The sequence below is a fragment of the Lynx rufus genome, unplaced genomic scaffold (assembly GCF_022079265.1).
Source record: "Lynx rufus isolate CCGP_SWC_20201006 ecotype Redwood Valley unplaced genomic scaffold, mLynRuf1.p SCAF_12, whole genome shotgun sequence".
Classification (NCBI taxonomy): Eukaryota; Metazoa; Chordata; class Mammalia; order Carnivora; family Felidae; genus Lynx; species Lynx rufus.
Genome location: NW_025814826.1, coordinates 54485741 through 54511071, shown reverse-complemented (window position 1 = coordinate 54511071; position 25331 = coordinate 54485741). Strand labels below are relative to the sequence as shown.

The window sequence follows — 25331 nt, the reverse complement described above, 5'->3', positions numbered from 1 at the left end:
ACAATTGAAAGCATTGAACAGGAGTAACCAAGGCAGAAGCACGGTAAGAACAGGAATGCTAGGTAGAAGAAATAGACGAGCAGAACCCTGTAAGGATGGGGGAGCTTGGGTTGTTCCCCAAACAGCAACTGCACTGGTGTGGCTGAAGCTTAGGCAGGATGGCAACAGGAGTTGTTAAAAGAGAAACTGAGGCACATGAAAACTTTCAAGAGTTTATTTGAGCAGACACTGATTTGAGTTAGGTGCTGCTAAACCAAAGGTGGTTGGGAACCCCCCCCCTCACCCCCCGCCACAAAGAGGAGCTTAGGGTTAAGTCCTTATAGAGATGTGGAAGCAAAGCAAGGACATTTTTTGGTTGGCTATAGCCGTAAGCAGTTGACTTATTTGGGGAAGTCTGGTTGGCTGTCTCGGATAATTGTTTTCCAGTTTCATTTTCTCAAATTTCAATGCATTGAGCCTGGCTTGGGTTTTGGTTTGCTCACAGGCTATCAAGGCATTAGAGTCACCCCAGCCTCATGGCCTCCTTGTTTCATTACTTCGACGGAGTGGTCAGCCATGAGGCTGGGGATGTCACAGGCTCTATCTCACATGACTGCGTGTGCTCAGCAAGGAGGGGGGTTGCTGGGAAATGATGAGGAGGAGCCTTTGAAAGAACCCAGTGAGGGAAGAAGTAGGATTCACTCATCTTCTCAAACCTTATTACAGCTCTTTCTTCAAATCCCCAACCACTGCAACACCCTTCTGTTGACATGGTCTGCACTGTGGTCTTTCAAACCTTTTTGACTATGACTCACAGTCAGAAGTAGATTAAACGTGAAGTCTCAGTTCATAGATAGATTGACACATGATTGACTGATTGATAGATGATAGATAGATAGATCATCCTGACCACATACAATACGCTTTCTATTCTATTCTATAATTATTTCATTCCATTTCATCCCCTTCTAATCTAATTATTTTTTTAAAATTTTGGTTGTACTCAACTAAACTGATTTCTCTACCCACTGTTTCCAAACACACTTGCAGCTGGGTCACGACATAAATATCTTTTTTACTGAAGATTGCATTTTAAAAAGTCTGAGCAATCCTGCTTTACAAGCCAAGGCCCAGGCCCAGACATTCTGCATCAGAGAGCATACCCCAGGCAAATGGCCTTTGACTTGAGATCACTCAGATCCCACGCTGGGGAAATTCTGTGATGACGAGCCGGGAGGCTAGTTAATGGCCCTTGCCGTCAGCAGCCAGGGCTCCAGGAGTGGGCTGCCTTCGGACAGTGCTGTTCTGAACCAATAGCAGTTGCCTTTCAAAGCATAGTTGTATTAAATGAGTTCTTAAAATGACCTGATTCCAGGCAGGGAGCCCCAGGGGATGTATGTGATGCGTGTGTGTGTGTGTGTGTGTGTGTGTGTGTGTAGACCATCATCGTTGATATCAGTTGTCTCAGCAAAAGGCATTTAGCAGACTTGCGTTTGTCTGGCGTGGTTGCGGTCTGCCTGGTTTATGGATTGTTGATTACAACTTGCAAGAGGGAAGGCAGGTATTTGAAATAAATCCTGGCCTAAAGCAACCTTCCAGGTCACCTTTAGGGAGGGAGAAGGCAGTGTACTGATGGGAAAGAGCCTAGCATTAGGGGTTTGAAGATGTGGAATTAAGTATAAAACTGTCTCCCTGCTTGTCATCAAATCTCTTTAGACTCAATTTCCTTACAAATCAAACAGGTGTAACAATACCCTCCCTTGGCTTCGCAGAGGCATTTTAGGGATAAAAACAATAGCGTATGTAAAAGTGCTTTACAATGTCTCAAACTCTTATACAAACGATGACAGTTTCTATTGAATTTGAAGGATAGTAATTAATAAGTGCCTTCCAAACAGTAATAAAACTTAGAAGATGAGGGAACGCAGGCCCCAGAGAGATTAAAAGCTAGATAAATGAAACAGAGCAGTAAGTGATGAAGCCAGAATTGAAACCCAAGGCATTCTTGTTTTAAAGTCCTTGCTGTGAAGCAGTATGTTGTAAAGCAGGCTTTTCAGAGAACGTGAGATGAGCTCCAAGGCTGTGTGCTCCTTGATGAAGAGGCTGGTACGGAGAACAGAGAACATGCTCCGTCTGTGTTCGTTGAAAATAAATATCCTCTCTTGTCCTCCTCTTCCTGTTTCTTTTTGGGGCTCTTAAATTATTGTTGTGACTTTTTTGGGTAGAAAATTACTCTGTCACCCCGCATAGCTCACTGTCGCATTTGGAGTAGCGAAAAACAAGCTGGGCTGGATTCAGGAATAAAATTTGTTCAGATTTAAAAATATGTAATTAACCAAATGCCTGTTTTGTTCATTTTCAAATATGGGCACGAACAAGGCACAAATGCCATTAGGAAATCATACAGAAAAGGCTCACACTACAATCGCTCCAGGGCTGCTAAAATGAACTTGAAGGCTGAGACCAGTGTCCAGCATGGTTGAGTCACGTCTGACTCCATTTGGGACAAGCTCATTTGGAGTTTCTTGCCCTTTCTGTGAGGGCTGTGACTTGGCTCAAGCAAGGCAGAGATCATAGCTTCCTAATGCAGAGTTTTCCCTGTATTTATTATGTACCCACTGCCCAGAAAGTCACTATTTGAGTCTTGTAAGGGCTTCCATAATGAGGGGCCACAGGCTGAAGGCCAGAAGTTTATTTTCTCATGATTTTAGACCAAGGTCAAAGCGTCTGCAGTCTGTAGGGTTTTTTTTCTTTTTTCTATCTTTTTTTTTAATGTTTTTTTTTCCTTTATTCTTGGGAGACAGAGAGAGACAGAGAGCAAGTGAGAGAGGGACAGAGAGAAGGAGACACAGAATCCGAAGCAGGTTCCAGGTTCCAGCTGTCAGCACAGAGCTGGATGCAGGCCTCAAACCCATGAACCGTGAGATCATGACCTGAGCCGAAGTTGAACGCTTAACCGACTAAGCCACCCTGGTGCCCCATGTTGTTTTTTTTCTTAAACACCTTTCTTATTGGCTTGCAGGCCATTTTCTCTTTGTGTCTTCACAAAGTTTTATCTCCGTGTGTGTCTGTGTCCAAATCTCCTCTACTAATAAGGACATGGGTCAGATTTGAATAGGGCCCACACTAATGACCTCATTCAACCCTAGTCATCTCTTCAAAGACCCTATCTCCAATAATAGTAACATCCTGAGGTAGCAGGGGTCAGGACTTCAACATACACATTTGTAGGGAATACAGTTCAGCCCGTAACAAAGTAGTAAAAAATAAAACAAAAATGATGACAGTTGGGTCTACAAGTGACACTTCTGAGCTTTAATAAAATCTTAGGTCCTAGAAGTAAAAGGGAGACAAAATTCTTTAGTTTTGTGTATTTTTTACTTTGAGCGAAGAAATTTATTTTAATTCCTTTTTAGGCCTCTGTCGTTCACCTAAAAAATGTCTCTTTCGCATTCGAGAAGAGCAGGTTATTTCCCAAGGAAAGCAGCTATAACCACTCCATGTACTTGTACGTGTACTTTCTCACAGGAGCCATGGAGAAGGAAGAGAAATGTTTCTTCATCAAAGGGAAAGCTACTAGAGGTCAGATTGATTCTGTGTTCTTCTAGAGCCTGCTGGATGGAGAGTGAGGACAGGACTTTGTGGTGGTTTTAGATGTGGCTTTTGCTTTCATTAGGGCCTCTACCCAACTTGATGTAAAACCCGTAACTCTGTCTAGACTTCACTGCCTGAGAACCTTCTTTGGGCTTGTCATCTGAGCACTCTCTATGTTGAATTTTGCTGTTTCAGACTCTGCCTGGATTTTGGTTCCCAAATAGTGGCCACTTTTCACTTTTTCTTCATCTTTCTTTCTTCAGGTTTTTTTTTAATGTTTATTTATTCTTGAGAGCGAGAGAGAGACAGAGCATGAGCAGGGGAGGGCCAGAGAGAGAGGGAGACACAGAATCCAAAGCAGGCTCCAGGCTCCAGCTGTCAGCAGAGAGCACGAAGCAGGACTCAAACTCACGGACTGGGAGATCATGATCTGAGCCAAAGTCAGACACTCAAATGACTGAGCCACTGAGGCACCCCTTTTTATTCAGGTTTTTAAAGATATAATTTACATGTGGTAAAATTCACCCCTTATTTTAGGTGTATAGTTTGAAGAGTTTTAAAAGATGTACACATTATGGAACTTGTGCCGTAACTAAGATTACAGATTATTTCTGCTCAAGCCCCCAAAGATCTCTACTACTCCTTTGCATTCTTTCTTACATGTTAAATCTAGAGCTCAAAAATGAGAGCATTAGAATCAATTTGTAAGGATGTAACTTGAAATTCAACTTTTTAGACAGATATAAGACTATTCAAATTATCTAATTCTTCTTTAGTCAGCTTTGGTAGTTTGTGTCTTTCAAAGAATGTGTCCATGTATCATCAAATTTATTGGCATAAACTTGTTTAAAATACTTCCTTACTATCCTTTGCACACTTGTTGGCACTGTAATGATACTCCCTCTTTCATTTCTATTATGGATCATTTATGTCTTCTCTTTTTTTAACTTGATCTGTCTGGTTAGTGGTTTACCGGTTTTGTTGATAAAGTCTGCACTGAACAAATAAGATATTACATGTGGGAGCAGACATGACCATTTTTAACAGTTTACCTGTTCAACTAAACTGTTACTGAAGTGTGAAAAAACACTGGTAAGAAATTTGACTTCAAAGATGAACCACCAGCCATGACAATGATGATGCTTATTATTATTATAAAAATAAATAAGACTTTGTGTGTAGTATAGTTAGTCCCTGTGATTAGTGGCTTCATGGGTTATATAACAACTACTTTAATTTGATATTGTAAATATAAAAATGAGACAAGAAGTACCCCAAACTTACACTAAGTACGAAAGCTACCTAAATGTTGTATATGCTTTTACTCACTATCATTCTTTTGACATATGAGGTACAAGCAGGGAGCACGGATTGGGTGGGGTGCATTACAGTGGTATTGCTGTACCCCTAGGTAACATCCTACTGAGGCCTCAAAAAAATAACAAGTGAGCAGAAAACCAGTTACTGGTCCACAATCCATCTTCTGAAACTGTGTGGTCACATGTGTTTTGAAAATCAGAATTTTCATAAGGCAATAAGGCACGTGTCTTCTCTTTGTGACCCCTTCAGCAGGGTCTGGGCAGCATCTCATAATCAAACACACGGGGAAACCAATGACCATGAATAACCTCACAGAATTTGCTGCCATATGAGTTACTCCCAAATGCTATTTTTCAAAGACTTTTTGCATTTTGAGGCTGTAGATAAAAAAAGAACTATAAACATACATGGTCAAATTTGGCCATGAAAAATACCCTAAATCTCCCATAAAAGATGGTATATCAGTTTTGTGTAGAGTGTCCCATTTTTTCCGCTAAGTCTAATACAGCCAATTGTTTCTCCAGGGTGGAACAGATTGCTGTTGCTTAGTTGAGCACCAGATGAAGTAATTGGCTTGCATTTAGGGGCCCATGTTGAATGAAAATTATGCTTTTTCTCTTTATTTTTTTGGCCAAGCTTGTAGAGTTGAATTTGGGCAGATTAAATCAATGTATGTTTGATACAACTCTACCATGGAATACTTGCTTGAACAGTTTTACATGAGCCGACAGGAATAGACAAGAATAAAAATAAACACCAGTGCCAAACTATAGCCTTCCGAATCAGTAACACATTTATAAGAAGTTAAAATATATGCAGAGATGGCAGAAGATGATGTATTCTGAGGTCTGCACAAAACAATTTAACGTGGCAACACAAGTTAATGAATTGGTGGTAACCAATGTGTTAACGCTTCTCAGTGTGAGGCTTTGTACTGCAGTTTTTAAAATAATTCACATATATTTAAAAAATGAAGTCTGTACCAAGTCCTAGGGCTCCACATAATACACTTTGGTTGCCTCCATAGTTTATTCTAGATGTAGACAGCAAGGCAATAATAATAATAAAAATAACACATTCATAAAATGTAACATTTTTTGAGTTCTTACTACGTGCCAAACAGTGTTCTATGTACTTAAGACATTAACTCATTTAACATTGATTTATTCTTTCAATAAACATGTATTGAGCATTTGCTTTGTATTAGGCATTGCTTTAGATCAGTGATACCCAACTGGAAGATATTTTGCTTTCCAGGGGGTGTTTGGCAATATTTGGAGACTAGTTGTAACTGGGGAAAAGCACTGATGGGCAGAGGCCAGGGACAATGCTAAATAGCCTTCAATACACAAGATAGCCCTCTGCTATAAAGGATTATCCTGCCCAAAATGTCAGTAGTGCTGAGGTTGAGAAACCCTATTCTGGGCAACAGAGGTACAACAGTGAACAAAACAGACAAAATTTCTGCCCTCCTGAAATTTATATTTTAGGGAGGGGAGACAAACCACTTAAAAAATAAATATTTGTCAATTATATTGTAAGGCAGTAAACGTTTTATACTGTGAAGGGAAAAATAAAACCAGGGAGGAAGGATAAGAAGTACATTTGTGTGCTCGGCTGGAGGGTTGGTGGTTGGAAATTTAAACAGAATGTTCAAGAAAGACCTAGCTGAAGAGGTGACTTTGGAAGAAAGCCTTAAAGGAGTGGGGGGCATGTATGTGGATACCAAGGGGAAGAGTTACTTCCAGCCAGAGGGAAAAGCAAAAGGAAAGGACCCAGAGAAGAGCATGAATAGCAAGGGTTTTTCAAGGAATATAGCAAGAAGACCATTGTGACCTAAGGAGAATGTGAGAGGGGACACAAACTTAGAGGGAAACGGGGGAGGGACAGTGTGTGGGGTTTGTAGACCAGGGTTTGAATTTATTCTGTGTGAGAGAGAAAGCCATTGCAGGGTTCTGGGCTGAGTGTCATAAGCTGATTTATATTTTTAAAGGATTCTTCTGGTCACTGCTTTGAGAATTGACTATTGAGGGCCAAGGATGGAAATAAGGAGACCATTAAGTAGTCATGGCAACAATCCAGTGACAGATTATAGTGATTGAACAAGGGTTCTAGCAGGTAAATATGTGAGAGGTGGTTGGATTCTGGGTAATTTTCAAGGTTGACATGACAGACTTCTGTTAATGCATATGGCAGGGGTTGTGGGGGAGAGAATCCAGAAAATTTATTTTTTGTTTGCTTGCTTTTAGACTGAGACCCTTGAAAAACAGAATTGCCACTTACTGAAATGGAGAAGGCTGGGTAGGAGTAGTTTGGGGATGAAAATCAGAATCATCATATTTAATTTGGGTATGTTTGGATGTATCTCATTCAAACATTCAAATGGTGCTGTCTCAACACTTGTAACAACTCTGTGAAATAGGACTCCTCTTAACCCCATTTTGCAGATGAGGAACAGGGAAGAAAGACATTATTTAACTTGCCTAAAATCACCCCAGGAGGATTCTGACAACAGAAAGTGACATCTTACTAAGAGTTCATCAGCCCTTCTCCTGAGATGGCACGTTCTGATCCCCATTTCTATGGATGACCTTGACCAGCTCAGGAAGAAGTCATGTCTTGAGATAGAGTCTTTTATGCAGTTGGTACCTGAAAGTCAAGTTGCTATCTCTGCCCACTTTTTCTTTTATCAGTTGTGCTAAAGCCAGCCATAATGTAAAGCCTAGAAGAAGAGGAAGATTCTTCAGCTGCAAGCAGCTTAGAAAATGCTCATTTATTGAACATCTCCATTAGAATAACCACTGATTTGGGGGTCCCACAGACCTGAAAAACACAGCCGCCATCACTCACTAGACACAGTATCCTGAGGGCAAAACTTAACTTTTCTGAGTCTGTGTTGGCTAAATAATGTGAGACCATTTTCTTTATGATATGTCTAGGTGTCCCAGTGGCTTCTTCACCCCAAGGGTCAGGTTTGTATCTGATCAGCCCAGTGAGGAGGTCCACTCTCCACTGCTTTAGCACCTATAGAATCTGTATAGTTCAGCCGCATTTTTGTTTATTGTCTAGTCCTCACTTTAGAAGGTAAGTTTTCTGAGGGCAGGAGCTTGTCCATTCCTCTTATTGTTCAGGACAGTGCCTGGCACAGAGCAGATGCTCACTGAATATCGAATATCTTTCGAATGGAGAAATGAATAATCCTCACATTAATTATCCCTTGGAGGTTGCCTCTATTTTTATCCTTATTTTACAGATGTGGGAACTGGGGATTAGAGAAATGGAGCCAAGAACTGGGAGCCAACCAGCAGCAGGAGGCAGCACCTGGTCACATGGTAACAAAGTGGTTGTGAAGTCTGGACAGCCCACCACTGAGTATACTAGCGGTAGCAGAGTCTAATAATTAAGTCTTCTTGAATTTGATACCCAGCTCTTCTGTCTGCCCTCCCTGGCTCAGAGGTCCATCTGTAAGTGGGAGTTGATACTAGTAATACACCCACATCATAGAGTTTCTGTGAGGATGAAATGAATTAATACAAATACAGTGCTTAGAATAGTGTAGCAAGTGCTATCATAAATATTAGATAATAGTAATGTATTTTGTTCTTGAACTTGTGACATATATATACTTTACTCCCATCTTCCCCTTCCACCACAGTGTAAATATTTTGCATTTCCCAAGTGTATCCAAACCTTAGCAAGGTATTTGTTTACACATATATTTAGCTAATTTGTGTGCCTCTGTGTGTGTATGTGTGTGTGTGTGTTAAATTACCTATTATGTAAATGGTTTGGTTTAGTAAGCAGAATATGCTGGGATACGGTTTAGTGGAAAATTGTTTTGTGCAACTTGGAAAACAGAAGAATCATAAAAGAATCCTCCAGAGAGACGGTCTGATGAAGGTGTAGCCAATACATTTGTGAGTTTTTATTTTTAAGTAATAACCAGCCACTAATGCAGTAATGGCTCAGAGCAGAACATTGATTTATCCACAGCGAAGTGGGTTGTGTTTCCCCGCTACGCTGCCAGCTGTCGTTTCTTGATATTAAGCTGCGTTGCTTCAATCCAATATCTGTCAATCCAGCTTTCAAAGAGGAAGCTTTGCACAGTGTGGAGGCTTTGTTATTTTCGCGGATGGGTAATGGAAGTATTTTTGTGCCTTGTTTGGTAGGAGCCATTCACTCTTTAGCTGAGCTAGAATCTAGTTTGTTATGATGCTCCGTGAAGTCAAATTCCTTAGCAAAATGGTAAGGCTCTCAAATTCTTTCTGAGAAGGCTCTTGGAGTTGGTCCTTGTTCAGGTGCTGTCCGATGCCTCGGGCAGAACTCTCCTTTGATCTACGTAAATCTCCTTCTTGTCTGGAAATACTGTTCTCTGTGTGGACGGGGAACAGTATTATTCTGTGCAAGTAGGTCATAGTGGAACAAATCCCTGAAGAAACTTTTATAAAAAGTGTCTAAAAAGTCAAAACAAAATCGGGGCACCTGTGTGGCTCAGTGGGTTAAGCATGCAACTCTTGATCTCCGCTCAGGTCATGATCTCGCGGTTTGTGGGTTTGAGCCCCGTGTCGGGCTCTGGCTTGCAGTTCTCTCTCTCCCTCTGTCTCAGCCTCTTTCTCTCTTTCTCTCTCAGAATAAAGAAGTCAATAAATAAACATGTATAAAAAATTTAAAAAGGCAAAATAAAATCTTACTGTTGAGGTTTCCCCAATCTCTTCTTTTCCAAAAAAATTAGAAAAAATAAAAACAAGACTAAAAAACTTAGCTTAATATGCAGATATCAAAAGAGATCATCAGTTGAGCCTAAGTGGAAAATTCTTCCATTCATTCATTCACTTATTCATTCAGCATGATTTATTGTGGGCTCACTATATGTTGGGTATTTTGCTAGGTGGCAGAGGGGTGAGGTGGGTACAGTACAATTATTAGCAAGATGTACAATAATTAGCAATTATTAGCACTTTCTTTCCTTATTTTCTTTATGAAAGCAGAGATTTCAGGGAAGATGTCCCTAAAGAAGCCTCATGTCTCTGTTTAATAAACTCACATTAGGGGCACTGAGGTGGCTCAGTTAAGCCACCGACTTTGGCTCAGGTCATGATCTCATGTTCCGTGGGTTCGGGCCCTGCATCGGGCTCTGTGCTGACAGCCGGAGCCTGGAGCCTGCATTGTATTCTGGGTCTCTCTCTCTCTGACTCTCCCCTACTCATGCTCTCTCTCTCTCTCTCAAAAATAAATAAGCATAAAAAAAATTTTTTTAAGTGAACAAAAAAAAAAAATAACAAACTCACACTAAATACTTGCTGTGTATAAGTAAGTATACAGGCACCAAGAGTATATGAATGGGATCTTGTACAGATTCAAAGCTATCCTCCAAGGGGTTCCTAATCTGTGGTGGGCAGAATTTTAAGATATCCCCTTCCCCAGATATCCAACCCTAATCCCCAGGAGTGTAAATGCGATGAGATATTGTACTCATGATTACATTTCCTGGCAAAAGGGATTTTTTAGGTGTAGTTAAGGTTTCTAATCAGTTGACTTTAAGTTAATCAAAATAATGACTGTTTCTGGCAGACCTAATCTAATCACTGTAGAAGCAGAGTTTTCTGGGGCACTTGGGTGGCTCAGCCAGTTAAGCAACCACTTCAGCTCAGGTCATGATCTCATGGGTCATGAGTTCAAGCCCCACGTCAGGCTGTGTGCTGACAGCTCAGAGCCTGGAGCCTGTTTTAGATTCTGTGTCTCCCTCTCTCTCTGCCCCCCCCCCCCCCCACCGCTTGTGCTCTGTCTCTATCTCTCCCTCAAAAATAAAATAAACATTTAAAAATATTTTTAAAGCAGAGTTTTCTTTGGGGCACATGGGTGGCTCAGTCAGTTAAGTGTCAGACTCTTGGTCTCAGCTCAGGTCATGATCTCATGGTTCGTGGGTTCCAGCCCTGTGTCAGGCAATGCACTGACAGCACGGAGCCCGTTTGGGATTCTCTCTCTCCCTCTCTCTCTGCCCCTTCCCCACTTAAGCTCTATCTCTTTCTCTCTCAAAGTAAATAAATAAACATTAAAAAAAAGAGTTTTTATGGGGCACCTGGGTGGCCTAGGCGGTTAAGCGTCCAACTTAGGCTCAGGTCATGATCTCACAGTTCGTGAGTTCAAGCCCCACGTTGGGTTCCGTGCTAACAGCTCAGAGCCTGGAGCCTGCTTCAGATTCTGTGTCTCCCTCTCTCTGCCCCTTCCCCACTCACGCTCTGTCGCTCTCTATCTCTCAAAAATGAATAAACGTTAAAAAAAATTAAAAACAATAAAAAGCATTTTAAAAAAAGAGTTTTATCTTGCTGGCTGTAGAACAGGAGGTCAGAGGGAGAGAATATGATGCAAGGAAGGCTGTTGAGATGGAGGAGGCCACAGGGCAAGGTCCTAAGAGCAGCCTCAAGATGCTGAGTGTGGTATCTTACCGATAGTAAGCAAGAAAATAGGGACCTCAGTCCTATAACCCAAGGAATTGAACTTGAGCAACCATATGAATGAGCTCTGGAGCTGTTCTTCCTAAGAGTTACCAGATAAGAACCCAATCCAATTGTCACCTTTGACTTCAAATTTGTGAGGCCCCAAGCAAAAACCCAGGTGAACCCGCCTGGACTTCAGACCTCCAGTACTGTAATATTATACATGGGTGTTGTGTTAAGTAGCTAAGTTTGTGCTCATTCATTACACAGCAACAACAACAAAAAAAGAATATATCATTCCTGGTAATTCTGCATTTTTATAGATAGACTGTAGTTATGATGTTTTAACACTTGAGCAGATGCTGAGTGACTTATGTAGATCTTTTATGATTGTAAATCAGATTACCTCCTTATGTTTGTACAAACCCTTTTCCAGAATGCTTTCACATATAGTTTTCTCTCTTGATTTTTCACAGTTTGTGAAGAATCATCACCTCCCTGTTAAAGGTGAAGAAAGTGACATGGGACATGATGTGACTGGCCAACTAATCATCCTAAGTGGTAAGAGCGGGCTTTGAGTCCCTGGTGCTCCCATCTTCCTTACACTTACTCATCAGATAATTGGTAGGTTACCCCACATAGGTTATTAGCCCATCTTGTTTTTCTCTTCTTTACTCCACGGTCAGCGTCATTGCTGTCATTCTCCTCCTGCTGCTTGTTCACTCAATGCTCATTAACTAAATAATGACTGTTAAAACATTTTTTTTTTAAAGCCAAAACATTTATTGAGTATCTTTTATGTATCATGGCACTTCCTGTCTAGCATGGCAAACGAAATGACAAGTGTCCTCTTGTTTATATACGTGGTATTGAGTATGGGAAATAGAGTCACCAAGAGGACATGCTTCCGTTGTGTGTGAAATATCTAAAAGGTAGAATCAGACTTCTTTTTCTAGAGCTAGCTCACAAAATAAATAAACCCAGGAATATTTTCTGTCCCTCTGTAAAATTTTGTCCAGTTTTATTGAGCTATCATTGACATGTAAAATTGCATTAGCTTAAGGTGTACAAAATAATGATTGGATATGGATCTATTGGGAAACGATTGCCACAATAAGTTTGGTTAACATTCATAGCATATATATAACAATTGTGGCATAGTTCAAATTTTTTCTTGTGATGAGAGATTATGATTTTTTATGATGAGAAACTGTAACATTTTGTGATGAGAATTATAACAGTGATTTTTTTTTCTTGTGATGAGAACTTTTGAGATCTTAGGAACTTTCTAATATGCAATGCAGTATTGTGATCTATAGTCAACATGCTCTACATTAGACCCCAGAATGTATTAGTTTCATAACTGGAAGTTTGTATATTTTCATCACCTTCACCTATTTCCTCCACTCCCCATCTGGCAATCACCAACCTGTTCTCTGTTTCTGAGTTTGGTTTGTGTGGGTGTGTGGGGGTTGGTTTGTTTTGTTTTGGTTTGGTTTTTAGATTCTGCATATAAGAGAGATCATACAGTGTTTGTCATTCTCTGACTTCTCTAAGCATGATACTCTGAAGGTCCATCTATGTTGTCCCAAACGGCAGGATTTCCTTCTCTATGGCTGAATGATGTATACCACAATATGTATATTACATTTTTCTTTATCTTTTCATCCACCAGTGGATGCTTAGGTTGTTTCCGAGTCTTGGCTATTGTGGATAATGATGCAGTGAACATGAGGGTGCAGATATCTCTTGAAGATCATGATTTTGGGTTTTTACTGTTGCTGTTGTTAACAAAATATTGCTGTATGATCTTGTTTTTTTTCCTCTGCAAAAAATGGTTTTTGGAGAGATGTTCCTATTTCCATATTTTTCTTTCAGAAAAATGGTTAGGGCAATTTAATTTGTGCTGGAGAGACTGGCATCTGGGTGTTAAGACTGACTGGAGAGACTGACTCCAGGCTCTAAGATGGGACTCCAGGCTGCCATCCTACCAGTTTCATAAACGTAAACCTTCCCAGACCTCCTGCCACCCCAACAGCCCCTTGAGAATGGTGGGACAGTGAGCAGGGCTTGGGAAAGTCAACAAAACCTGCACACCCACTCACACACAAGACGCCTTTGTTTCTTTGAATCAATCCAACAACCCCGGGGAGCTGTCTAATTGAGACTAACGGCCAGACTACTCTCGGCATTGGGCAGAACATCCACGACCCCAGACTACCCCAAGTGGCAGTCTCTTGTGTGTTCTTCCCTGTCTCTTGTAACATTTTTCTTTCTTGAACGATGTGTTTGGGTGAGAAGAAATTAAAACCCAAGAGCAAATTAGGTTTGAAATGTGGCTTAAGCAGCTATCCAGTTGTACCTGTTATCATCTAATCAAACAGTTTGGAGTTAATATAGTGGGGCCTAACCTGTCTCACAGTGTCTACTGCACTCTGCCCCTGTAACAGCTGTTGTTATGGGAATGGAATCATGGGGGAGTGGACATCCCCGCACCAAAGAACATTCCATGCTTAGATCATGCTCAAAGGATCTGTTGGCAGTCATTGGGAGGGCTTGAAGAAGACATTTTGTAACCAGGGTCGGCTCTGGAAGACCTGTTTGGGACGGGCTAATGGGCTGCAGTCTGTTCAGACTTGTCTTTTTTTTTTTAATTTTTTTTATTTTATTTTATTTTTTTAAATTTTTTTTCAACGTTTATTTATTTTTGGGACAGAGAGAGACAGAGCATGAACAGGGGAGGGGCAGAGAGAGAGGGAGACACAGAATCGGAAACAGGCTCCAGGCTCTGAGCCATCAGCCCAGAGCCCGACACGGGGCTCGAACTCCCGGACCGCGAGATCGTGACCTGGGTGAAGTCGGACGCTTAACCGACTGCGCCACCCAGGCACCCCTGTTCAGACTTGTCTTGAAGCCAATTTCTCATGGCTTGCCCACAGGTTTGCTTGGATTGGAGCAATATCTGGGGTAGGTGAGGCTAACTGCCCCTCATGTCCCCTGTTCAGCCATCACTTTGTAGATCATTAATGACAAGCCACTGTCTCACTGCCTGTAAGTCTGAGGACGCTCTGGGTGTGCAGCTCCCACAACTTCTCTGTTGAGCCAGATGGAAGGGACACGGGGGCCAGTAACCTTCATCTTGGCTGGTTGATGAGAAAAGAAAGGCCCGGTCCACCAGAGACTCCCTGGTATAGAAGGGATCAATGACAAACAAGGAGAAAGAACCAAAGGACTCTCAGTCTCAGATATGCATGTGAGGAAGAAAAAAAAAAAAAGGAAAGAAAAACCCTCCAAATCAAGAAAAAAAATCCATTGTGCTTATTTCTCTTCTATCGAGAACAGATTAAAAAAAAATCAAAGTCCCATCTGTTCTGTGTCAACATTAGAGATCGTACATTGTGTTTCATCAAAGGCAGGTTTGCCACGGCGGTGGGGGTTATATTTTTGGAACGTGCTTAGAAACCCAGAAACCCAGAGTAACTGAACAGAACCTGGCCCTCCGGGCCCTCTCCTGCTGCCTGCGTTTGTGTTCCTCCAGCAGATGATGCTTTTAATTGATTTATCTGAGCAGGAGGACCCCGGAAGAAGGCAAGCAGGTGAAGGCCGCCGCCTGGGCCTCTGGAACAAAGACAGGGAAGGCAAACGGCTCCAGGCACAACAACACACTTTGCCTACACGACGTTGTCCTCTGAATTCACAGCAGCAGCCTCGCCAGCCCTGGCGAACCTCAAGGGTTCACATTTGAGGACCACGGGCTCGATTGGGCCATGAGTCACGCTGACGTACAAACTCCATCCTGGAGCCTTTCTTTGGCTGGCTGTCGTCTCCTCTCTGGGGTCACCCTCTGCGGGTCAGCCGCTCACACAAGCAAGCTGTGCTCTAACTGCCGGGCTTCCAGGCCAGAGGAGAAAAAGTAGACGAGGCCATGTACAGTCGCTCTGCTGTTGTGGCTTTGCCTCCCTGCCCCGACCAGTTTGTCCAAAGTGGAGTCCATGCCCCTTGGGTTTCGCTGAGGTTGGAGCACGCTGCCACCCCACTCGGGCCCTCTGGCACGTGTACGTGCTGCCTCCAGGGTGGAGATGATGAGGGAGGTCCTGAAAAAGAGGCCAGACTCTTCTTGAACTGGATGCAGTGGTGAAAGTCCTGAAGGAGATCTCCATTCAAAGGAGAGGCTTTAATGACTCTTTGGGTGGCACAGACTCGGAATGAATAGGCGTCCGTGAGGAGGAGGGGTAACCGAAGGCACGCCCTTGATGAAGGTGTCCATCGCTGAGACCCCTGGTATGCAAAACTGATCCCCGAGGAGGAAGAGGGGGACCAGCTTGCATTAATTGTCCAAGGACAGAAAGAAGCCAGGAAAATGTGAAGCGAGGAAGATGGGCCATGAGGGACCAGGGTGGTCCAACCGAAGCCCAATGAAGGAGACGATCAAAAACGTCTCCAACAGAGGTAGCCTAGGTAGGCGGCCCAGGTTCATGGAAGCACTCCTCGTGGAGAGGGATAAGGGGCAGCTGGGTTTGGCCAAGTAGTGGCTGAAACTGGACCCGGGCACCCTGGTTAAGCCCTGGGGTCAAGTGGCCAGACTTGTGGTCCAACCTGGGGATTCTCTGTGCTCTGGTCGATGACCTGGGTCAACAAGGTCATGGGCCAGTCTGATAGTGGCACAGTGTGGCAGCAAGATAGTTGGCAGACTGGATATGTGTTCTCTCTGCTCTCGCTATGTAGAAACAGAATCAACCCCCACCCCTTCCTTGCCCTTTAGATGGCGTGAATATGGCGATGGACTCCTCCAGCCAATTGCTAGGGAAGGCTCAAGGTTTGGCCTTTCTGCTAATAGGCGGGATGGGTATTCTGGTGATTACTTGGAAACATGAAAGAACTATAACCATATTTGGAAGTCACGTTGTTGAAGCAGGCATATTTTATAGTTTTACCTCACACACTCTGAGCTACATAGTGGAATTTATAGCTGAATTTTAAGAGTTATTTTAAGAATAAAACGCCATCGTTAGCATTTTCTAATTGTAATCTCATGGGTTCTATCCTCCAAACATTGGAGAACGGGTCTTCTGAGATGGGTCTGGCCCCAGAGGGAGTAGGTGTGGAACGTTTGACTACATCCCTCCTTCATCAACGTTACCGTGAGGACTGGCTGAAAACCCCTAGCCGATACTGAAGAGTGTGCTGACCGCTGCTGGGCTCCGAGATGGCTGAGAGACTCCTGCTGGAGACCTGGCATCAGAGAGCACAGTTCTCATGGCAGAGACACCACCCAGTCTACTGAGAAGAAACCTCTAAGGGGTCCCACTTGACCCTACATTTAGTGGAAGCAGGGGGGTTTGAGGTTATATTAAATCAGGCCACCAAAATAGATGAACTTCAGGAAAAGGAAGGAAAAATGCGATAAAAACAGAGAGGGAAGCAAACCGTAAGAGACCCTTGAACACGGAGAACAAACTCAGGGTTGCCAGAGGTGGGGGTGGGTGCGGGGATGGGCTAAATGGGTGATGGGCATTAAGGGGGGGCCCTTGTTGGGATGAGCCCTGGGTGTTACGTGTAAGACGTGAATCACTGGGTTCTGCTCTTGAAACCAATGCTACAGGGTATGTTAACTAACTTGCGTTTAAATACAGAAAGTAAAGAAGAAAAGGCTGTAATGTAAATCAGTCAATCAATCAATCCGGGGAGGACTGCCAGCGGGACTGGAATGGAATGGCCCTCTTCACGGGTGGGGGCAGAGGAGGTGGGAGGGGCCCCGGAGAGCGAAAGAGTCCTCGCTTCAGCTGGTACCTGGAGGGCTCTTGGTGCGTTCATATTGGAACAAAGGCTGGGGGCTTGAAGCAGGTTGGAAGGTGTTTTCTCTGGACTGTAACTGGTTCTTGAGGAGAACAACAGTGTCTTTGTATTATTATCGTTATTATTTCCAATCTCTAACACTTAATGTTAAGTGTTTATTGAATAAAGAAAAGAATGAATATTGATTATATGGTCAGGAGGCTCGGGTTTTAATCCAATCTCCACCATATTGATTTTTAGTCACCCGATGCCATCGCTCTGATCAAGTGCACCTTATACTTTTTATCTTCCTAAATGTTAATGATCTAATTTACATGTCAGTTTCCTCAAACTAGCCTGAGAGCTCTTTAAGGAGAAGGGGGCATGTGTGTCTCACAAGCGCATTCTTTAGCAGGAGGTTGTGTTTATTAGAGCTTACTAGTAAGAACATGGGGCTCTGAAGCCAGACTGCTTGTGTTCACATCCGGACTCCTCCACTTCCTAGCTGTGCTGCCTCGGGCAAATTGCTTAATGTCTCTGTGGCTTAGAATACAACTGGGTAACAATTATCAACAACTTCACAGAGTTGTGTGAAAATTGAATGACAAATATTCTTAAAATGCTTGGGACTGTGATAGATGCTCAGCAAATATGAACAGCTACTACTTTCCTTATTTTCTTTTTTTTTTTTTTTTTTTTGGGACAGAGAGAGACAGAGCATGAACGGGGGAGGGGCAGAGAGAGAGGGAGACACAGAATCGGAAACAGGCTCCAGGCTCCGAGCCATCAGCCCAGAGCCTGACGCGGGGCTCGAACTCACGGACCGCGAGATCGTGACCTGGCTGAAGTCGGACGCTTAACCGACTGCGCCACCCAGGCGCCCCTACTTTCCTTATTTTCATTGTTGACAATATATATGTGTCAATAAAAACAATACCACTCTATCTCACTGAAACTGCTTTCTCATCTATATTATAGGCACTGTAATCTAGTAATGACAATAATAATTTGAAGGTTCTCGAGAGGGACAAGTGAGACAATGGCCAAGAGCCAAAACGTCCTTTTGAAAACCATGAAGTATTTTGAAACTCTCCGGCCCCATTATTTCCAATATTAACTGCAACACAGCTAGAAGAAATGATTTGCTCAGAATTCCACAGTATGAGTGAGGCAGACAGAGCTGGGCTGGAACTTTCCCGGTGCTTCCCTGAGTTGCCAAAATACTGCTGAGCTGTGATGCATGCCGCTGAAGCCTCTGGGATTACTGTGCCTTTCTAGTATTTACGCTAAGATATAGCCACAGGTCTTTCAGCAAAGCACTATGTTTTAATCAAAGCTGTCCTGGCTCTGCTGTCTTCATCCTTAGTGCCCTTGCTCAAAGGTCTGGTAACTCTCAGAGCTGCCCTTGATTTCTGAGGCGCCACATATCAACAGTCAACTCTTTAAGTGCACACTGGATGCCCTACGCATAGATTTAGGAACTATCGAGAATCCAGAAGAGGGAGGAAAACAAGCTTACACTAGGAGTTGGAACACATGAGATGGAGGTGTAATATTTACCCCTAACAAACTGTGGGGCCCCGGACAAGCCCGTGTGACTGTTTGCATTCAGATTCCATATCTACAAAATAAAAGCAATTAGATTATTCCCGAGACCCTTGTGGAGGAAACGCCGTTGGAGTCACACATCCTATGTTCTACTTGTTACTGCTGTCATTCACTTGCACAACGACATTGGTCAAGTTACGGTCTCTCTTCAGTCTGTAGTGTCCTCACTTATAGGCTTTTTTCTTGAAACATACAATTTTTGTGCTTCTAATGTCAGTCGCTGCACCAGGCAATGAAAATGCACATATACACACTCACACAGGTATATACACGTGCTAATAAGTGCCAGTGCTTATTGTGTGTAAGGAATTATGGTTTAGTGATTCACGTGCATTATTTACTGTAAACTTTGTACCAAATCTATGAGAAAGGTATTCTTGTCCTCATTTTACGGGTGGGTGAACTGAATCTAAGAGTAACCAACTTACCCAATGGCACACTGCTAGTTAGTGGTACAAGCTAACATTTGAATCCTGTGAGTATAACTCCACCTAATCATGATGTTACATGGTCACCTATAAAAGATAAGGAAAACATCATATCTTTCCTGGACTAACCTCATTTACTTTTTAGTAAGATTAGTCAACTAGTGGACATGTGGGGATGTTGATTCATCGGGTGCCTAGGTTTTCAACTGAGCTATAACACATGAGTTAGATGGATTCATAGACAAAGAGAACTCCTGTTCAGTGGGGATACTGTCTCTGAATCCAACAGAAGCCTGAAGGGTTCTGTCCTTTTCTTTCTTTTTAAAAAAATTTTTTTTATGTGTATTTATTTTTGAGAGAGACAGAGACAGAGACAGACACAGAGCTCAAGCCGGGGAGGGGCAGAGAGAGAGAGGGAGACACAGAATCCTAAGCAGGGTCCAGGCTCTGAGCTGCCAGCACAGAGCCCGACACACGGCTCGAACTCAAGAACTGTGAGATCATGACCTGAACCGAAATCAGACCCTTAACCGACTGAGCCACCCAGGCTCAGTCCTTTTCTTTGTTAAGATTTTAAATAATGGTATGGATGAGGGCATGAGCTGGGCAAATTCACTGTGACATGCATTTGGAAGGACTGGCAAATCAACTAAGTGACAGATTCATAATGAGAAATGATGTGCCTTGCTAAACTTTATACGCATTATCGTGTTTGTTTATTATTATTATTTTAATTAAAAAAATTTTTAACATCTATTCATTTTTGAGAGACAGAGAGAGACAGAGTATGAGTGGGAAAGGGGCAGAGAGAGAGGGAGACACAGAATCTGAGGCAGGCTCCAGGCTCCAAGCTGTCAGCACAGAGCCCGACGCGGGCTCAAAAATAAATAAATAAACCCTCAATAGGGCTGTTCTTATCTCCATTTTATTGACGAGGAGACCCAAGCTTAGGGAGTTGATAGTCCAAAGATGATACAGCCTGCAAGTCGACTTTTTTCCCCAAACTAAACTTTCTATTTTGGAATAATTATATATTTATGGAAAATGTGCAAAGATAGTGCAGAGAATTCTGGTATATACCTTATTGTCGATCTCTTATGGTAGTGCACTTGCCAGATTAAGAAACCAATGTCAGCACTTTATTATTACACTAAAATCCAGCCTGTATCTTGATCCCACCATTATTTTTTCCAATAATGTTCTTACATTAGTTTTCTAGGGCTACCATAACATATGAACTAAGTGGCTTACACGATAGAAATGTATTCTCTCACAGTTCTGGAAACTAGAAGTTCAAAAGCATTGTGTCTAGAGTATGATGCTCTCTCCAAAGACTTTAGAGAGGAAACCTTCTAGCATCTGATGGTTGCGGGCAATCCTGAGCTCCCTGGTGCTGTGGTCTGAATGTTTGTATTTCCACTAAGTTGGTAAGTAGAAATGTTAATGCGGAATGTGATGGTATTCGGAAGTGGGGTCCTAGGAAAGGAAATGAATGTCCTTATCAAAAGAGGTCCATGAGACTTCTCCTGCCCCTTCTGTCATGTGAGACTATGGCAAGAAGTCTGTGACCCAATTAAGGAGGTCACTTGTTGGGATGAGCATTGGGTGTTATATGTAAGTGATGAGTCACTAAATTCGATTCCTGAAATCATTATTATACTATATGTTAACGAATGGATTTACATTAAAAAAGAAAGAAAGAGAGAAAGAAAGAAATCTGTGACCCAGAAGGGGGCCCTCATCTGCCAGTGCTGACACCCTGATCTTGACTTCCAGCTTCCAGAACTGTGAAAAATAAACTTCTTTTCCTTAAAAGCCACTCGGTCTGTTGTATTTTGTTATAGCAGCCCAAATAGACTAAGACACTTGGCTTGTAGACATACCGCTTCAGTCTCTGCCTCTGTTTTCGCATGGCCTTCTCCCCTTTGGTCTATGTCTCTGTGTACAACCTTTCCTCCTTTCCCAAGGACACCAATCATACTGACTTTATGGCCATCCTAATCAAGTATGACCTCCTCTTAACTTGATTACATCTGCAAAAAACCTATTCCCACATGAGGTCCAATTCTCAGGTACTGGGTAAACATAAACTTTGGAGGAAATGGGTGCACTATTCAATCCAGTATTGTTCTCTTTCTATTTCAGCATCCAATTAGGGCACCACATCGCAGTTAGCTGTTATGTCCCCTCATCCTCTTCTGGTCTCTTGCAGTTTCTGTCTTTCCTTGTTTTTCATGACCTTGACAGTCTTCTTGAGGAGTACCGGCCAGGTATCCTGCAGAATGTCTTTTTCTCATAATTAGCATGATGGTTGTGGAGAAGAATACCATGGACATGACATGCCCTTGTGAGTTGGCCTTTAAATTCATTCCAGAGATGAAGTTTGTGTTACAAAACCTGTAACTAGAAAGACAAAACATTCCTGAGAATCTGCTGTTGGCTTACTCTCTGGCCTCTCTTTTGAGGGGCTTGCATAGCACTGGACTTATAATTGGGGGCTCGTTAAGTACCCAATCAATTGACTGATGCAGGATCTGCTGTTCCCCCACCCCCACCCCTTCTCAAGTACCTTTCCCCAAATATGGAACTCAGCATTCCTGCTCACATATACATGACAAACCTATCCACGTTGCTTATGTTAATTTATGCTTTTTTGCGATCCACCAATATATCAAGTGCTACTGCAAACACGGAGGTGGACATGACCCCTGCCTGGTAGCCTTAATAATCCAAATGGCAAGAAAGCAGAGGTCACCTACAAGAGCTGAGCTGTGAACAAAGATTCCTTAGCTTGTCGTGGCCCAGATGAATTGATAGGAGAGAAAACGAGAACTTGTTCTCCTCTTGCAAAAGGTACATTGTGTGGATTCAGATCCTCTCTTGAATATTAATGATAACCAAACAAAAAAAGCTCTCTTATTAAGCATACCTCAGCCTTCACTTCAATTTAGTAGTGAAGAGAGAGTTTATATTTATTAGTGGATTAAAATTCCAGAATTCTTGCTTTGTCATGTACCTGTTTGCTTACTTATTTATTTATGTATTTACTCGTATATTCATTTGCTGACCCTGGAACTGGGCAACCTGATGCACTATGGGGTAGCTAGAAAGAGCACATCATTTAGAATTAGCAGAACTTCTTATAAATCCCGTATCTCTGAAATCACCAGCTGCACCTAAAGCTAAGACTCAGTTTCCCCAACTATAACATGACAATGAGGCCTTCCATTGTGGTGCTGTTTCTGCCTATTCAGCATTTACTCCCCCTCCCCTGGTGACAGCCTCTTGATCTGTCTCCAAGGCACTACCCACCCACCCCTACTTGATGCAGCCTTATTCCAGGCATCCTGGACCCCTTAAGCTCTAAGGAATAGATACGTGCCTCAAGCCAGCTTCATTGTATTCCATCTTGGAAATCTGAGTCTCAAAGGGAGTGCTATAAGGGAAGAAGTGACTAGAGTGAATTCATTTTGGAAGGGACATTTGGAAGGGGCTCTCCATGGGTTTCTGCCACCCAGACCCCTTGGAATGTTTTTATTTTATTTTATTTTATTTTATTTTATTTTATTTTATTTTGTTTTTTATTTATTTATTTTATTTTATTATTTATTTTATTTTTATTTTATTTTTTATGCTTTTCTCACACCAACTTCATCCTTTTCTGGCATTCTGTAAATCTTCTATTCTTCCCACTATATATATTTTATTAATCTGCTTATGGAAGCCAGAGTTGGTCTCTGTTGGCCATGGCCAAGAGCCCTGAGGGGCATTCCTTTATCTTCTTCACAGCCCTGCCCCATTCCAGGAGCTGGAGGTAATTCCTTCCTCTTTTCAACTCCCACATTAATTTGTTTATCCATTCCTGAGAGCTTACATAGCTTCTTCCCTCACATTCCCATTATTTTTGTATCAATCTTGTCTAGCCATGAAAGAGACAGTCTTAGCTGCTGGATGTGGAGGGGCTGAATTGTGTTCTCCAAAAATTCACATGTTGAAGTCTGAATCCCCATTACCTCAGAATGTGAAGGTATTAAAAGGTAAGGTCTTTAAAGAGATCGTTAAGGTAAAATGAGGTCATTCAGATGGGCCTTAGTCCAATATCTCTGATGTCCTTATAAGAAGAGGAGATTAGGACACAGACACACACAGAGGGAAAACCATGTGAGGACGGGGGAGAAGATGGTCATCTATAGGCCAAGGAGAGAGGCCTTAGAAGAAACCAACCCTGCTGACATCTTGATCTCAGACTTACAGCTTCTAGAACTGTGAGGAAATATATTTCTATTCTTTAAGCCAACCAGTCTTTGGTGTTTCATTATGGCAGCCCTCACAAACCAACGCAGTGGTCAAGGATAGAGACTCTGGGGTGAACCCACCTGGCTTCAAACCTATAGGTAGCCATGGACGCATTACTTAGCCATGTGGTGGCAATGCTTTTAGTGGTGATGTGTGGGCAAGGGAGGCCATGGAGGAGGACAGCAGGTGTGCTTTGAGACTAGGGCAAGTCTCAGGAGGCAGGGAAAGAAAAGGACTAGGTGTGCAGTTTCTCCTTTCAAACCGCTAGTCACCTCGAGTCACTCTTCTGTGTCTAGAAGGAGTAGAGAGGTTGGTCATGTTTTGTTCCTTGAGTTCCCTACACAGGAAGGATATATCAGGAATGGGAAAGAGGTTCCCGTCCTGACAAGATGATGATTAAAGAATAAGAGAAAAGATGTTGAGAACAAAAGAGGAATCCTATTTGTGTGCTTGGACAAGTCACCTCAGCTCCCAAAACCCATTTCCTAATCTCTAGAATGGGGATAACGATACCCTGCATCTCATAGCATTGTTGGGAGCAACACACAGGAAAAATGCATCCAGTCTATACAAAGTTCTCTGTCAGTCTAAAAATTCCTTGAGGGTAGGCACTATAGTTATATTATTCACCCTTTTATTCTCACCTTACACTTCAGAGTAGATATGTGGTAGGCATTCTGCTTCTATTTTCGGATGACTAAGTGACAGCTGTTACTAAGGGGGAGAGTAAACAGATGGACAGCTACTCCAAGCTGGAGGTGCTGTCTGTGGGTTTTAAGTGCTAGCCCCAGGCTAGTGTGGGGGATGGCAGAGGATGATTTAAGGGTCGGGATGGAGCAAAATAATGACAAAGAGAAAAGATATCTGGTTTTCTAAATCTGGACTTCTTGCTTAGATGTTCAACTCTAGAGTGGGTGGGAATTTGTAAACTCATTACAATGAACGAGCCGTGAACAGTGGAGTGTGTCTATGGGATTGGAGTTGGGGGAGCACGAATGAAATCACCTCCCTACCTGGCCTCCCCCAACCCCCCAACACACGCACACACAGCAAGCAGCCCGTCTGCCACACCATAGTAGATGTGAAGGTATAACTCTGTGTGAGTAGTTCCTACTGTGCCCCTACTTCCTATGGGGAAAAAGTAAAGTCCTTATGCCTGCACACAAAACCGTATGTCAGGCTCCCTGCCCATTTGTTTGTCTTACCTCCTCCCCTGCCTCTTGCCCCCAGAAATAGTACTATTTTCTCAGTCTCCTCCCCCATTGCAGGATTCATATTCTGCCCGCCTTTCTCTTTTCCCATGTGTCCATCTGGCAAATGCCCGTTCAGCTCTAGCGTCACCTGCTTAGATGCGGTGGGGCCGTTGCAGACCATGTTGGCCCCCTCGGGCGAAACCCCACTGCTCCAGAGTATCATTGGCGGTGTCTACACTGGCCTCCCACACTGAGCCTTGAGCTTTTCCAGAGCAGAGTCTGTTCTCTTCATCTCGATGCCCCTAAGTTTCAGCAAATCTGATGTAAGACTGAATGACTGTTTCTCAGCTTCCATTAACTGAGGTCTTACTACGTGCCAGGCACCCTGCCTGACAATTTATGCTCATATCCTATTCAGCCTCCTGATATGAGGAGAGGAAAACTGAGAGAGACTAAGTAACGCCCCTCAAAGCTCCCAGCAAAGCAGCGGGAGGCGGGCACTCGGGTTCAAGACTCTGCCCTGACTTGGTCATGTGTTTACTGAGCATTTAACTAATAAGCACCTACTGTGTAATAAGTGTCTACTGTTTTCAGGATTAGTCACTGTAAACTTTGTTGGTTCTAGCACAATTTTTTTCAAGTTTATTTATTTATTTTGAGAGAGAGAGAGAGAGAGAGAGAGCACAAGCGGGTGAGGGGCA

General features: G+C 42.8%; 1 protein-coding gene across 1 annotated transcript in view; it reads left to right on the top strand.

Annotated features, from left to right (window-relative positions):
• LRATD2 (LRAT domain containing 2) overlaps positions 1–25331 on the top strand; it is a 129231-nt gene that overhangs the window by 79172 nt on the left and 24728 nt on the right. The window contains exon 4 of the mRNA XM_047074184.1: positions 11807–11891. The gene's annotated coding sequence lies outside the window, so the exon portion shown is untranslated. The remainder of the gene's footprint in view (positions 1–11806; positions 11892–25331) is intronic.